At 36.7% G+C, this 16,178-nt stretch overlaps 1 long non-coding RNA gene across 1 annotated transcript; it reads right to left on the bottom strand.

Annotated features, from left to right (window-relative positions):
* Nucleotides 1-4,206: 4,206 nt before the first annotated feature.
* LOC138310418 (uncharacterized) lies at nt 4,207-15,575 on the bottom strand. Its single transcript, XR_011206426.1, has 3 exons — nt 12,896-15,575; nt 11,907-12,006; nt 4,207-4,247 (listed from the first exon to the last, which is right to left on the bottom strand). It is a non-coding gene; the product is annotated as an uncharacterized lncRNA (long non-coding RNA).
* Nucleotides 15,576-16,178: the final 603 nt, after the last annotated feature.

Genomic DNA, 16,178 nt, shown 5'->3' with positions numbered 1-16,178 from the left:
TGATGACACCAAATCATTTATTGATAATTATGCTTTGTTTGATGCAACTATTTCTGTTATTTTCTCTGAAATATAAATTTAAAATCGATAACTTGGTCTGAGACGTGTGGATCCCTAGAAATGTGGCTAGTATCTTGTAACTTGATTGATCCATTTTGTTTGTAGTATTTTTACATTGAAATTTTTAACAATATTTAAAATAATTGATAGTTTTCCTATGATATACATGTATATATAAGATATTGGAACAATATAGGCTTAGGTGAATGCCACAGAAAACTGAATGTAAATCATTAAAATATGACACAAGTCATTACGTGGTCTTACGGGGCTACTGAATTAGCGCAGGTACTGTTGTGAAAACTCTTGTACAAATTTTACAGTATGTTATCATATTCAGTATAACTCAGTCTAATAACCACAACTACATCCCCTTTATATAGTTAAATCACAAAAATCCATATATATTGATTTTTCTTACATTTATACATTTTTTCTTGCTGGGTATCAATTTGGGTACGCATCATGTGACAAAACTAGAAGTTTCGACACATGCTGTTAATCGTTCTAACAGTAACAATAAGCACTGTAATAACAAAAACAAAGCACCAAACTAAAGTTTGTATGCATTTCTCCTGAACAAAAAAGAAGAAAGTGAAACACACCAAGCAACAAATGTCATATAAGAGAAATATGCGTGTATTGGTATCAATTTGGGTAAAATGACGTTACATTTATAGGGGCTGCGGTGGCTGCATGGTCCAAATGTTTGGATAGATTTCTACAAATACCTCTTGCTCGCGAATTCAAAACCTGGAGGAGGCAGCTGCCACCTGATTAGATGGTTTGCGTTCTCTCCTCGTACCCCTTCTTTCATCTATCTTCAATACCTCTCACGCTCTTAAGTGACATTTACTATTAAATACGACGTATAACAGAGTAAAGGTTATCATTTTTAGATTACCCAGCATAGAATTACTGTCAATAAGGGGTTAAAATCTATAGGTATTTTAACTCATAGCAATCTTCAACAAAACAGAATACAATCAATGTATTGTCACAATAGATTGTATTTACTTTATTTAAATTAAATCAAACACAATCCCCGTATCAATGATACAAGTAGTAAATAAAAGTCGTTTACATATTTACAATATGATGTGCGAATATTTGTTTACTGAAGGGCTTGTGTATATATGACGTTTTTGTCTTATCAGTAACAACTGCCTGTCTGGAAATAACACTGTCGTTATCTGTTTTTAATCTATTTACGTAAAATATCAAATATTCATACAGTATTCCGTATTGCATATTACAGAGTTATCTGACCTTGCGTGTAGGTATTATTGTGACGTCATGTGTTTGCGAGCGTAACGTTATACTCCTCCGGGAAAACGACGTGAATTGTGGCCACAAAAATAATGACGTCACAATAGATACGTACCCGCAAGGGAGGTAACTGTGTAATATGTAAAGACGGAATAACACAAAATGGCGGAGAATTATAGCAATAAAATCGCAATAAAACGTCGAGGTATGAGAGAAAAATACCTTTCATATGTGGATACAAAATCTTGTAAAACCCTTTTCAAGCTTTGGGTTTTACAACATTTTGTGATCCTCGGGTAGAAAATTCGTATCTTTCATATCCACATGTGAAAGAATCTTAATAGTACATATCAGATACATGTATGCATGTAATATTATCAGCAATTGTAGTAGTACTGGTTCATCTTTGTTTAACCTCCGCTAAATTTATTATATCTGCTATCCATATTGCATGATCGTAAAAGGCGACTTAATTTAGGATTGTATCTTTCTTTTTTCTCTTCCTAACTAACTTTCTTCTTCCTCATGTCTCTCTGGACAACGCCTCACTTTTGGTCTTCAGTTTAGTGCTCTCTCCCTTAAGGTACACTTAGAGTATATGTCCCTACCTTGAGGGAAGAACAGAGAATTCTATACCCGAGGAGGAGATTCACGACTGGCTAACCCGAGGCTTGCAATGGGTTCGACTGTTGTAAATCTGCTCCGAGGGAAGTTATTTCCCTTTCCTTCGCTTAAGCAGGGATGACTCTTTTCCTAGCCATGTAATTTTCCCCAAAATGTTAAAAACTACAAAACGTGATTTCAATACGAATAAAAGTATTTATTTAATGACACTATCAAATTGGAGATAGTTTTTACATATATTGTATCAGAGCCATTTAGAAAAAGTCTTTTGACTATAATATTTTCAAGTTTGATGATATATGATGATGGCTTGATGTTGGTTGTTGGCACATCGTCTGTGAGGTTCATGTCGATGTTGTGTTGTAATTGAAGAAGGAGGACTCCAAATTTCTGTCGACATTTTATTTCATCCTGTGATGCATATTTACATTTCAATATACAGTTCAACTTACAATATACGTGTAAGCATCTTGAATCCCAAGTGGGACCGTACTCCCGAGGGAGTGGTGCAGACCTGAGACTCTCTAAGACTCCCCAAGTCTCTCTCTGTCAGGCCTTTTTATAACCTATGTGAATATGTGCCTACGTGTACAAGTTTGTCAGAATAGATACGACATGGAAATACTTGTCAATACAACATATTAAGGTTATTACATATTACATGTATATGTCACATCTGACCAGACACTAACATTTAATCGCACATGTAAAACTGACAAATCTGTCATGTTATGGCCTGGGGACATATACACGACGTATCAAATGTATTTCTGAAATATGTGCCTGAAGAATATTCACACTGGTCAATCATACTATATATAGCTTACTTTAACTTAAATCTTTAAATTTAATTTCCATATCAAGACATCGTTATACCACATGACCGCATAAACATCAACGAAATATGTAAAGGCAGGTGGACTTCCGATTGCAAGGATCATTAGGTCAGTACGTGCATGAACCACGAAGTTGAGGTCAAAAGTGATATTGATAGTCAATGGGACTGCAAATGTTAATGTTTATTTGGATATGACGTTTTACAACTTCCGGGTAAGACAGAGAAATCATATCCCCACCGGAAGTGTAGATATCTCTGTCAAATGGGGGAGAATTTGTGTTTTTGTACCCTGGCCGAGACACACCTTTATCTCTAAAAGTGGTAGTTATTGTATCTTTTGAAGGGTGAGGAACGAATGTTTCGCCCGCTGTCAGTTTTATATGACCGGGTGGCGTGTGTTGCTTGGCGTTTTAGGCGGTATGCTGAAGTGTTATCCCACTATACTTAACAAGAAGATGCAATACGAAAATATCACGTTTACAGTCTCCCAACACAAGCACCTCGCACGTTATTCACACAATACACAACATACACTGGGGCCGTCCTAAAATGACCCTGGATGTTAATAGGACGTTCATATAATAAATCGAACCAAACCATTAAATGTGATTTCTATAGCTATAAGTTTTATTGCAATCCGTTACATCTTAACTTTATCTGATATTGATATGACTGTAGGATTATTAAGCATAACAGTGTGATGCATTACCGTTCCACGAAATACACTTCATTCTTAAATTAAAATTATGACCATGTTGAATTACAAATGTTACCATTACATATATTGCTTCAAACGATTATGAAATACAGCTGTTGCGACAAGAAGAAAATTTCTTGACTTTCCATATCATATAGTCATCTGTTCTTTGGGTAGATATCGATTGTGACGTCAAAGAAAACGACGTAATTTCGCACAGAAAACAATGACGTCACAATGCATAACTTCCCGTAAGATAGATAATTTTGCAATATGTAAGAATGGGTCATAAAATGTAAACATTAGATTTTGAAGAATGATAGATTCTATGGCATTGGATTGAAAGTAAAAAATACGTAGTTTTTTTTTTGTTATGATCATAGTACAAAAATCAAGAAGGAATTATTTATGAATATGTAATTACATTGGGCCAATATCTTCCATTGTCAAACACCTGTAACTTTCCGAAAATGTTGAACAGTTCAGTGACTCTGGCCATTGGAATCCGAATCTATTCAGAAGTCCCTCACAACCCTGCCTTGCCTGTCTACACAGTGATGCGCATGCCTCGATTCCGCCACCTCTTGGACTGCATTGTGGGAAATATGTAGCACATAAGAACGGCTTTAGAGCTGGGCTACACTGAACCTTCACCAAAGGATAAAACTGATGTATTTCCAATCCAGCATCCTCCATACTGCGGTGTGAAAATCTATTCGGCAAAAAGGCTCTGTACGGCAGCGTGTTACACAATGGTACCTGTAACAATGAAATATATATTAAATTGTTATCGTTAATGATGCAAGAAGTCAAGTATCAAGGAAATTAGATTCTTCAAAGTTTGCTTTGTTAAATTTGGTGTTTAATTACAAACATGAAAAAATGAGTATCCCGAAGATTATATTTTGTACGTTTTGCTTGATTTTTTTGAGATTGTTGGTTTGGGTGATTGATGTTAAGATGGAGGTTATAACTTATAATCTAGACTTTATCGCCCTTATTTTTCAACATGGACTCAGGACCAGCCACGGTGGAGTTACCGTATAGCCAGTTTTTCTCGCGCAGGACACCCTCTTCACGATTTCATCTATAAACGAGATGTTCGCAATATAATATATATGATTCAACCATTTGTTAAAGATGTTTCACCGCCAACAGAGCATAAACAGCACTCATCATTTGAACAATTATTTGTGTTTAATCGTGTATATATATGTTTAATGAACACAAACAATAGTATAAGATAATTGATTTTGCCTTTGGTGCAAGCGCAATCAGTACTTCATTCCATAAAGGACATTGTGCCATCGGAGTTTTTTTGGGACGCAATTAATAATATGCAATATTTTTATCTTGAAGTAAAATTAGAAGCTCAAACTTTTCATTGGTGGTAATGGTGTAAAGTAAGTAACTTTTGTAACTGAAGAAAAATACTAATTCGTCTGCTCCATTTTTGATAGAGACACAATACCGAGCAGTGGAGCATCTTCAATAATTCGCGGATCAAATTGTCGTGATCAAAGCGATGTCCCGCGAAATCGCCAAGATACCAGACCGGCTTTTTCATTTATATATTTATTTTTGTTTTTATATTTGGGAATGTTATCATGTTATCAATGTGACAATGGGATTGGCACTTTTTTCGTGTTTACCTCTACTGATAAAATGACTTACAAAGTTCAAAGTTTATTGTTACAAGAGTTCACATACATGATTGTATTTATAATGCATGTAGTGTTTGTTACGTGAGTTAAATACCCATTTAAGGACGGATTGAACCAAACATAGAAATCAACACCATCGAAGGTTCACAGCATCATGGCTACCACGTTTATTCAACTGCGCATGTGTACAGAATACAAACATACTTCCGTATCCGGTTAGTTCGGATAGGTATATACTAAATACAGGATAGTCACACGAATGTGTATGTTTACCATTATCATAAACTTAGTAAGACATCACAATCCCTTTCTTTTTTCTTTTAAATGAAAGAACCTTCATATCACATTTCAGCACTCAAAATATTACCATGTAAACTTTGAAATTAATGTCATAACATTATTGATAAAACTGTTTTGATTAATCACATAAACCATTTAAAAGTCAATAAAATAATTTTACCAATATTTGAATTATCTGCTTCAAATAAACATATTTTAACTTTTCACCTATTCCACGACTTTATTCCTTTTTACTGTCTGTCATTTATCACAGTTCTATAAAACCTATTTTTCACATATCTGTTTGATATGAATTCCAGAAATTAAATCAGTTATCATGTGTAGTTCATATTCACAAGATTATTTTACATAGTCTTTAAATCTCGTTGGCAACTGTCCTTGTGTGGTGCGCGCTGATCGTCGAAGTGGTACGACGCCCCTGGAGTTGTCGTCACCAATACCTAGGTCGGCGTCGGTATCTAACGTCGTTTCTTCCTGTTCCTGAATTGAGTTTTCCTCTGGTAAGTTGCCCGAGTTGTAGCGATGAACTTCTTGTTCCGAATCATGACCTTGAGGAAGGTCAAAATCCTTCTCACGTGGCTCATCCACATTTTGCTTATCCGTTTTCGAATTCAGCACACTTTTCTCCTTCTCAAAGAACTTTTTGACACTAGTGATATTTCTCTTATATTCCTGACCTTTCTGGGTCTGGATTTTCACACAATTGCCATATTTGGCCACAACTTTCACAGGATTTGGATGAAACACTGAATCTAACTTATTTTCACGATCTTTCTTTAATAACACTTTATCGCCAACACAGATTTCACTTTCCTTTGCCTTGCGTTTCTCGTCTCCGTACATCTTTCCTTTTTCCTTCCTTTCGCTGTCTCGATCCCGAATGGCAATGTCGATATCCATTGATCTGTAATCGAGGTCAGGTAGTTTCGTACGAAGTCTCCTCCCGTACATAAGCTCTGCTGGGCTTATTCCTGTAGTCGAATGTGGTGTAGCACGATACATCATTAGATAAGTTTGTAGATCCTCCTTCCAGTCTTGCTTTTGAGCATGTGCGATTCTTATCCGTTTCAAAATTGACCTGTTCTGTCTTTCCACTTCCCCGTTAGCTTGAGGCCATAGAGGAGTGACACGTCGATGTTCGATTCCATTCTTTTCTAGGAATGACTGAAATACCTCACTACGGAACTGGGGTCCGTTATCTGATGTAACACTGACCGGATTACCAAATGAACTAAATAGTTTCTTAAGACTGGAGACTGTTTTCTCTGCTGTCGTTGATTTGCATATGTTGACTTCTACCCATCTTGAGTAAAAATCTACTACGACAAGTAAATTGTCGCCAGACGGTAGGGGTCCAAGATAGTCTATCGCGATATCTTGCCACGGTCCTGAGGGAAACTCGGTTCTCACCATTGGTTCAGGTTTCGACGGATTACTGACAAGCTGACATCCGTAGCACGTCTTACAGTAGTTCTCAATATCACGATCCATTTTGGGCCACCATACTTTAGAACGTAGTCTCTGTTTCATTAACACTATGCCTGGGTGTCCTTCATGACCTATGTCGAGCACTCTCTCCCTCAATAAGGTAGGTACAACAATCCTTGTACCCCGCAGTACTAAATTGTTTACACACGAAAGTTCATGTCTGACCAAAATGTAGTCTTTGTGTTTAATTTTGTCCCATTTCCCTGACAACATACACTGTCTGATGTTGTCTAATTCAGAATCTTTCTGAGATTCTAACTCCATCTCGCGAAGGGTCATGGCTGTAGGCACGCTAGACTCCGCGACAAAGTTGACATATTCCTCGGTTTTGTCTCGAGTTTTCACCATAGACTCTGGATCCCTTGTCAACAATCGAGATAACGAGTCTGCAATGTTTTTGGGTCCTGGTATATGTCGTACGGTGTACCTATAGGGTTGCAACCGTAGCACCCAACGTTCAACTCTAGCACATGGTTTTGATTTCGGAGTGAATATATACTGAAGTGGTTTGTGATCAGTCAGTAACTCAAAATCTGTACCGTAGATATACAAGTGAAAACGTTTACATGCCCACACCAACGCGAGAGCTTCTTTCTCCGTTTGGGAATATCTCCTCTCCACATTCGTCAGACTACGACTTGCATAGCAGATTTCACGGCTCTGTCCATCTTTCTCCTGTACGAGCACGCCTCCGAGTCCAACAGGACTAGCATCTGCTATAACTTGGGTTTTAGCATTTAAGTCAAAGTAACCCAGTGTTTCTGCACTAGAAAGTCTCTTTTTCAAAATCTGAAATGCTGTTTCCTGGTCAGTCGTCCACTCAAACGGTTCACTCTTTTTGGTCAACTTCCGTAACGGTTCAGCTACTGTTGCTAAGTCGGGAATAAATCTTCCACTGAAATTGACGAGACCAAGGAAACTCCTCATTTCCGACACAGTTTCTGGACGTCGAGCTTCCTGTACTGCTTTCACTTTTTCATTCGCAAGTCCTATACCACGTCCTGACAAAATATGTCCCATAAACTCTACTTCAGGTAGGTTAAACTTGCACTTGTCATAGTTCAGTGTGAGGCCCCTCTCCTGGATAACAGATAATGCCTTGTTGAGACGGTGATCATGTTCCTCCTGAGTAGCCCCATGTACCACAATATCGTCGAAAATGCTGTGTACTCCGTCACATTTGTCGAGAAGCTGCATTATAATGCGATTGTACATTTCCGGAGCACAGCTGATACCAAACATCAACCGTTTATACTGGAAGACACCTTTGTGGGTCATGAACGCATTTATTCCCCTTGATCCCTTATCAAGTTCAATTTGGTGGTAAGCTTGGGCAATGTCGAGTTTCGTGAAAATAACGCTTCCGTTTAATTCTTGTAGGATTTCGTCGACTGTTGGTATCTGATACCTTTCACGAATGATTGCCGTGTTCGCGACTCGCATATCGACGCATAGTCGGATATCTCCATTCGACTTGGGTACAATAACAACTGGTGACACCCATTCAGTGGGACCTGTCACTTGTTCGATGACATCTCCGCGTACAAGCTCGTCCAGTTTTTTCTCAACCTTCTCCCTTAACGAATACGCCATCCTCCTACCAGCTTGCACAACTGGTTTCACAGTTTTATCAATAGGTAGCTTTAGTTGATAGTCATTAAGCTTTCCAATACCCTCAAAAACACTTGGGTACTTTTCTCGAATTGAGCTTACAGTCACCTTTTCTGGTCCTAATCGGAGTATTCCCAGATCTTTAGCTGTTCCTTTCCCCATCAACGCCTTTCCTTTTTCCTTAATAACAAAAGAACTCGGCTGTCTTTTGAACACCAGATTCTGGTTCCTTGACCTCTGCTACAAAACTTCCTACTACAGTTAATGGAACGTCGATCCCATATGCAAATAACCTCTTACTTGGTTTGATTTTCTGGTCACGTACCTTGATGTTGTTCCTTTTCAGCTGGTCCCAATACTGTTGGTCTAGCACATTAACACCTGCACCAGAGTCAATCACGAATTTTGCTTTGACGCCTCCCAGTTCTAAATTTATGTAACTGTCATCATCACCTGCATCAATACTGAATAGAAATTCATCGTTAGAGTCATCATCAGCGTCAACTTGCTTCACACGAGTATGGTTGTGTTGTTTTGATTTAGTTTTACATCGCGAAGCGAAATGTCCAACTTTTTTTACACTGGTTACACTTCCTAGTCTTAGCAGGGCAGGATGGATCAGATTTTAGGTGTCCAGAATAACCACATGCAAAACACGTTCTGCTATTCTCAGATTTTTAAGACTGGTACCCAGACCTTTGACGTTTCTTTTCGGTATCTTTTGCACTAACTTTCCGTACCGTTTCATGCGTTTCCATTGAAGTTGCCTCCCTTTGCGCCGCTTCAAATGCGTTTGCTAGTTCTCGTATTTGATCGAGAGTAACGTTACGTCTTTCGAGTAGCTTCCTCCTTAGACGACTCGAACTACATTTCTCAATGATTTGGTCACGAATCATCTCATTCATGTCTATGAAATTACAGAACTGACCTTTTTCACGTAGCCTTGTGATGAATTGTTCAATCGATTCCGCTGGATCTTGTGACATGGCCCTGAATTGAGACCTTTCGAATGTCTCGTTCACTTGAGGCCTGAAATGTCTTAACAACACGTCTTTGGTAACGGTATACACGTTTTCTCCTTCACCCGGCGCTCTAACCTCCAAGGTGTAAAATATGTCTTGCACCGCCGGACCTGCACAGTGTAATAATAATGCCTGTTTTTGTACCGCATTGTCCACTCCTTTGCCTGTAGCGTAAAGTTCAAATGACCGCATCCATTTTTCCCATCGATATCCCAACGTGGAAATTTGAGTCGTGTCGAATTTGGAAATACAGCCCAAATCCGTTAAATTAACTGCCTGCGCCATCACATTGGGGTTTTACATCCTCGTCGCCAAATTTGTAGTGTTTGTTACGTGAGTTAAATACCCATTTAAGGACGGATTGAACCAAACATAGAAATCAACACCATCGAAGGTTCACAGCATCATGGCTACCACGTTTATTCAACTGCGCATGTGTACAGAATACAAACATACTTCCGTATCCGGTTAGTTCGGATAGGTATATACTAAATACAGGATAGTCACACGAATGTGTATGTTTACCATTATCATAAACTTAGTAAGACATCACAATGCATACATTGGTACATGGCGTAGGGTAATCACAATCTTACAAAAGCAATAGAATAGTAAGAGCATTCAACAGGCCTTAATCATGTTACAACACATACATGACGGGAAAAATTAAATTCAATGTACTCAGTTTTCCTGATAATATAGATTTTTAAATAGGTTTCGTCTGCATTAAATATATTTAACATTCATTCCATTTTCTTGACTTTTGCTAGTAAAGTAGTGTTTTGAAATAAATATGTTTTCTTAGAAAATATCACTATCGCCAATAATCTATTTATATTGGTTTGGTGTATTATATATATACGTCCTATTAACATACAGGGTCATTTATGGACGAACTCATATGTATGTCGTATATGTCTTGCGTGTGTGAAGTGCGTGTTGTGAGAGGCTGTGGTATGTTCGTGTTGTGTTTCTTGTTTAGTGGAGCTCTTGCGAAAATCTAAACGAGGAAAAAAAGTTTAATACAGGAAAATATTGAATTCTCAGAGGTTAAGCTGACAATGCAAGCTAATAACATCCGTGTTAAGATTAAACAAGTTTCTTCCAAACCGATTACATTATATATGTGCATATTACGTAATGTTCGTATCTATTATATCGGACGTATTTTTCGGCTGTTGTTGATTTAAGTATTGATAATTTACACGTCAATGGCACTTTATCAGGCGATTGCATTGTGAATGTATCGGGTACGATGCATTGTGTGTGTTCAATGTTGAAATGAAAACCGGTTTTACAAGTGTGCTTTATTGATACCCACCTATACCAACAATGGTTAATGATAGCCCCAAACCAACTTCCTTACCAATGATGGTCGATATGTTGGATTGTTTGTTGGATTAAATTAATGTCCCATTAACAGCCAGTCATTTAAGGACGGCCTCCCATATATGTGGTGTATATGAAGTGCGAGTGCGTGTTTTAGGAGACTGCAGTATATTCGTGCTGTGCCTTCTTGTCACTTTAATAAAAAATATTTTGGAGTCATCAGCAAACCACGTGAAAGATATGTTTATTCTCAACATGAACGTTTTGAACTTGCATTGTCATCTTTAACGTAAAATGTAAAAAAAATAACATGCTTCAACTGACATGTCTGGAAACATAGCATTTGACAGGAACTTTAATGAAACAAATGTCATAAAGTAAAAATAATGACAGTAAAAACAATGTGTACAAGCGGTATTTTTTCGTTGAACGAAACCTTTTGCGAATTTTAAAGACCCACTACCTAAAATGAGGATGTAAAAAGAGATTGATAATTTTGTAGATAAGTTATAAGCTTACCTTTAAACTTATGATCACCTTCTGAACAATTAAGATTAAATGTTAATTTTTATAAAGCGGGTCGTTTTATGTTTCCCGCCGTCGTCCTAATGACCGCATGTTAGTTGAATATCATTGCGCCGGACGGTAAAATAGTGAAATGAATCTTAGATTACTCCGGAAATATTGCATTAGTTTGATGTGCAAATCCTTCTAAGACCCCCTATATAAACCATATTATGTTATTATTGTTTTAATACACTTTTATTATTCACAAGATCACAACATTAGTCATCGAAATTGGTTTTTTGTTTGTTTGTTTGATTGATTGATTATCGTTCTATTAACAACCGGACAGTTAAGGATGGAATCCTATGCAGTGTGTACCGTGTATGTAGTGTGAGATGCGTGTTTTGGTAGACTGTGGTATGTTATCAACTACACAGTATGATTATTATGAATTACCTATTTATTTCATATGTAGACGTTATTTAGTGTTTACTTACAGTAACGGTATGACACGACCCGGGAGTGGGCTGTTGACTGACCACAAGCTTAAGAACCAATAGTAACACCGCACATACTCTTAGGGCTGGCATCTTAGTCCTAAAGCATAAAAACATCAGTTAAAGATGTATATCTTTGCATTATTGGGAACTTATTATACAGTGCTATCTTACTGCAGTGTACCGTCAGAGACATCGGACAGCACATCACACCCGGTTGTATTAAACTCACAACGGGCATACCAGGCTTACACCTTTTACGCTGAACGTTATATAGGAGCAGAAACTAGCACTTTTATAGCCTGTGGTGTTTTCCAGTTTCGGGATAAGGAGCAAATAAGTGGTCTACAACCTCATTTCACATTTTTACAGTATAGTCTAATAAAGATTTTACTCCAAAATAACTGCAACAATTTTTTTTCTTCAAAGTCGTCACAAGTAAGAATTTGGAAGTGTTTTTCCAAGACCCACAAAAATCAGAAAAATACGGATATTTGCTTAATTGGCCAACTTTAGTATTATTAGTAATTATAAAGCGACTTCATTCCATCTAAACCTGTATTGAGACTTTTGTTGATAAAGTGTCATACAAATAAGATTTTAATGATTTCTAACCATATGGCCTATTTTTTCTACATTTGTGACTTAAAATAATGAAAAAACAACATCAGGTCGAATCATTCCACTTGTCATGTTGCATAATTATACATTTAATGGTAGAGTTAACTATTTGTTTAGACTCCGTGAGTGTTTGTTCATTTTAATACCTATATCTATATTCAAATAGATAATGGAAGTCTGTTTGAACACGTGGCTTTATCATAATTAAACACACTCACACTATTGAGTCAAATATCGCCTGGATTTTCTTACTTCTACCGAATCTTTAAATTATAGAATAATATTGACGACAGTCGTATATCTAATAGTGTTCTTAGATATTATATTGTCACAAACAAAGAATTAACATAACTTAATCATATACTTACATCTAACCCCAGACTGTGCACTCTATCACACTTTGTGTAGAGATAACACAGTCCTATCGTATCCTATTCCAGTGGGCGGTCACAAATACATGATATACATCAAGTACGGTAATTCTAATGATGGATACATTGTTTTTGTTGTCAAACTAGCATTCAATATGACGTAAATACATGATGAAACAGAAGATTTGGAGGTATCAGGTCAAAGGTTAAACTTTCTGACTGAAGGTAAAGGCTCAATTAACGTGTATGAAGTACAAATAAAGCAAAATTGAATAAAAAGCAGCGTTGAGGGAAGAAAAAGACATAGTTGTTTTGTATTAAGTTTATTATTAACGACACAGCTGTATATAATACACAATATTACATAGTAAAATTAAATGCTTCAACAGGAATAAAAACTACAAAATTAAAAAAAAAACTGTTGGTAATTGGTATATCAACAAGCACGGAATGATTACGTCATGATTGTTCCACAAACTCACTTATTCTGTGAGTTCTATAAACTCACTTATTCTAAGTGTTTTATAAACTCACTTATTCTGAGCGGTCAATAAGCTCACTTATTCTAAGTGACATACAAACTCACTTATTCTGAGCGTTCAATAAGCTCACTTATTTTTAGTGACTTACAAACTCACTTATTCTCTGAGTTCTATAAACTCGTTTATTCTGAGTGTTCTATAAACATGAAGATTATGCATTTGACATGAACATGTAATCGGACAACCTTATTAATATACAAAATATATTTGGGTAAATATCCTCTTTGCTCGTTTTAAACAGAAAGTGCTGGATCTTCAAAGCATTTAATTAACAGGCGAGATGACTAGAAATTATCGCTCAAAGATCAGGCATTCACCTTGGCTGAAACTAATGTTTTATTGTCGTAAATCATTTGGTTCCCTCATACATAGGCAAACACAGATAGTCGATCAATCCAATATTACTGTTTAGACATTACGTTATCTTAAGACTAGTAGTTTTTTTGTATGTTTGATTAATTAACGTCCTATTAACAGCTATGGTCATGTAAGGGCGGCCTCCCATGTATGCTGTGTGTTGCGTGTATGTTGTGATAGGTGAGTGTTTTGGGAGACTGCGGTATATTCATGTAATGTCTTCTTGTATAGTGGAACTGTTGTCCTTTTTATAGTGCTATATCACTGAAGCAGGCCACCGAAGACATAAAGCAACACACCCCACCCGGTCACATTATATTGACAACGGGCGAACCAGTCGTCCCACTCCATGTATGCTGAGCGCTTAGCAGGAGCAGAAACTACCACTTTTACAGACTTTGGTGTGTCTCGGCCAGGGGACAGAACCCAGAGCCTTCCTCACAGGAGCGAACGCTCAACTCAAGGCCAAAAGTGAGGCGGTGCCAAGGGAGGCATTAGGAAGGATAAAGTCAGTTAGAAGCTCAATTAATTATCCTTATTCTCGCTCTATTCCAATGAGGATCTAACGACATCTCATTAGTGTTGACATACTCGTGACCGTCCAACACAACCACTGCCTCAGATATTTGGTAAATGTTCGACTAGCAACACATGCTGACTTGTCTTCATGTCTACAGTCATTTCGCCCCACAAAACAATATACCTTCATGTAGATACATAATTGGTTTTAGTTGATATGTGGATGGATTTGAATTGAGAACAAGACACATAAGGGTCACCAAAGCATGATTGTATGGATGGTATCATATCCTCTATCAACCGGTGTGAGATTAATAATCTATTTCAATCAGCATAGGGTTATATTACAATGTACATATTTTGAACTCAAAATTTAATCATGCGATAAATATAAATACTATTATCAACCTCGGGTGTAGTACTGGTTTATCTCGAGCCATGCACTCATGTCGCCTGAAGCTGTATAACATACAAACTCGTGACGCGTTAACATGATAACTGATTTCTCGGTAAAAATTTGAGTTTCATTTCCAGAAAACAAAGTGGTTTTCCTGTGAAGGAGGCAAACGGAATTTGCTTTAAAGATGTTCAACAGCCGACAGAACCTGAACGATACCCAACATTTGAACAATAATTAATGTGTAGTCGTATTTATATGTGTAATTAACACAAAAATGCATATGAATAATTCATTTTGCTTTTGGTGCATGCGCAATAAGTACTTAATTCCAAATAAAAAAAAATATATAAAAACCTTAGGGTATAGTGTCATGGACATTTTTTCGGAATGCAATTCATTAAAATTCAATTTTTCAATAAAAGAAAGTAACTTTTGTAACTGAAGAAAAATACTGATTCGTCTGCTCATGTTTTTATATATAGGGGAGAGCGAGAAAAAATACCATTCGTCGGCGGGGGAGTATCTTTAAACTATCGGGAAGTCAATATTTTAATTACGAAATCATAAGGAAAAACGCATGTCGAGGTATTAAAGAAACATACTCTTTTGTAAGTAGATATATACGAGTATCATACACTTCAACTAAACTATATAACATAACATGTGAACATCATATCAAAAATATGAATACAACAATGAACCCTTCACAACAATGACAGCGATATGTAATGTTTATACAATAACAGCACAACATCTTTACTGTAAAACAACTGATTTTCGCGATTTCATCTCTCAACTCCGTTTTCGCCACAACGTCAATTTATTTTGCGTTTTCATCACTAAATAATTAATTGCTTTGTTTTCAAACAAATATCTGGCCTTCTGATTGGCCGACATCTTTTTCCATACCACTACGGAAAAAAAAAAACGAAAATGGCGCAAAATCCCGCCGTTATCTTGACGACGTCAGAAAAGAAACATTGACGTTGCGTAGTGATTTGGAAAAAATAATCACTTTCAAAATAAAAGGAATCGTACGTGTAAATGCATAATATTTTATCATGTAGTCTGAAAAAAACTAAAAAACAAGCATTGATGGCACTATTTCGTAATTTCATCGGGGTATGATATATAATTATTTGCAAACTTGCTGATTTTCACAATTTTCAAAAAAAAAAAAAAAAAAAAAAAATCATACCCCGACGAAATTAAAACATAGTGACATCCATGCTTAACACCTTTTTCGTGATTGCTTCATTTCGCGTTTTAGAATTATGCCACTGTTGTAGTCTTTTTTTTTCTCGTGGCTCTTAAATCTAAGCGCACGCACACATTGAAGTACAGTATAAAGTTTATATGTGTAATCTGATAACAACCTAATTCGTTGAATTTGGTCTGCCACCAAATCCTGGGCAAACTTTTAAGATCTGTTTAATACAAACTTAAAATGATACTAGCAAAA

This window comes from Argopecten irradians, chromosome 16 (assembly GCF_041381155.1).
Source record: "Argopecten irradians isolate NY chromosome 16, Ai_NY, whole genome shotgun sequence".
NCBI classification, from domain to species: domain Eukaryota; kingdom Metazoa; phylum Mollusca; class Bivalvia; order Pectinida; family Pectinidae; genus Argopecten; species Argopecten irradians.
This window is presented reverse-complemented; position numbering and strand designations above follow the sequence as displayed.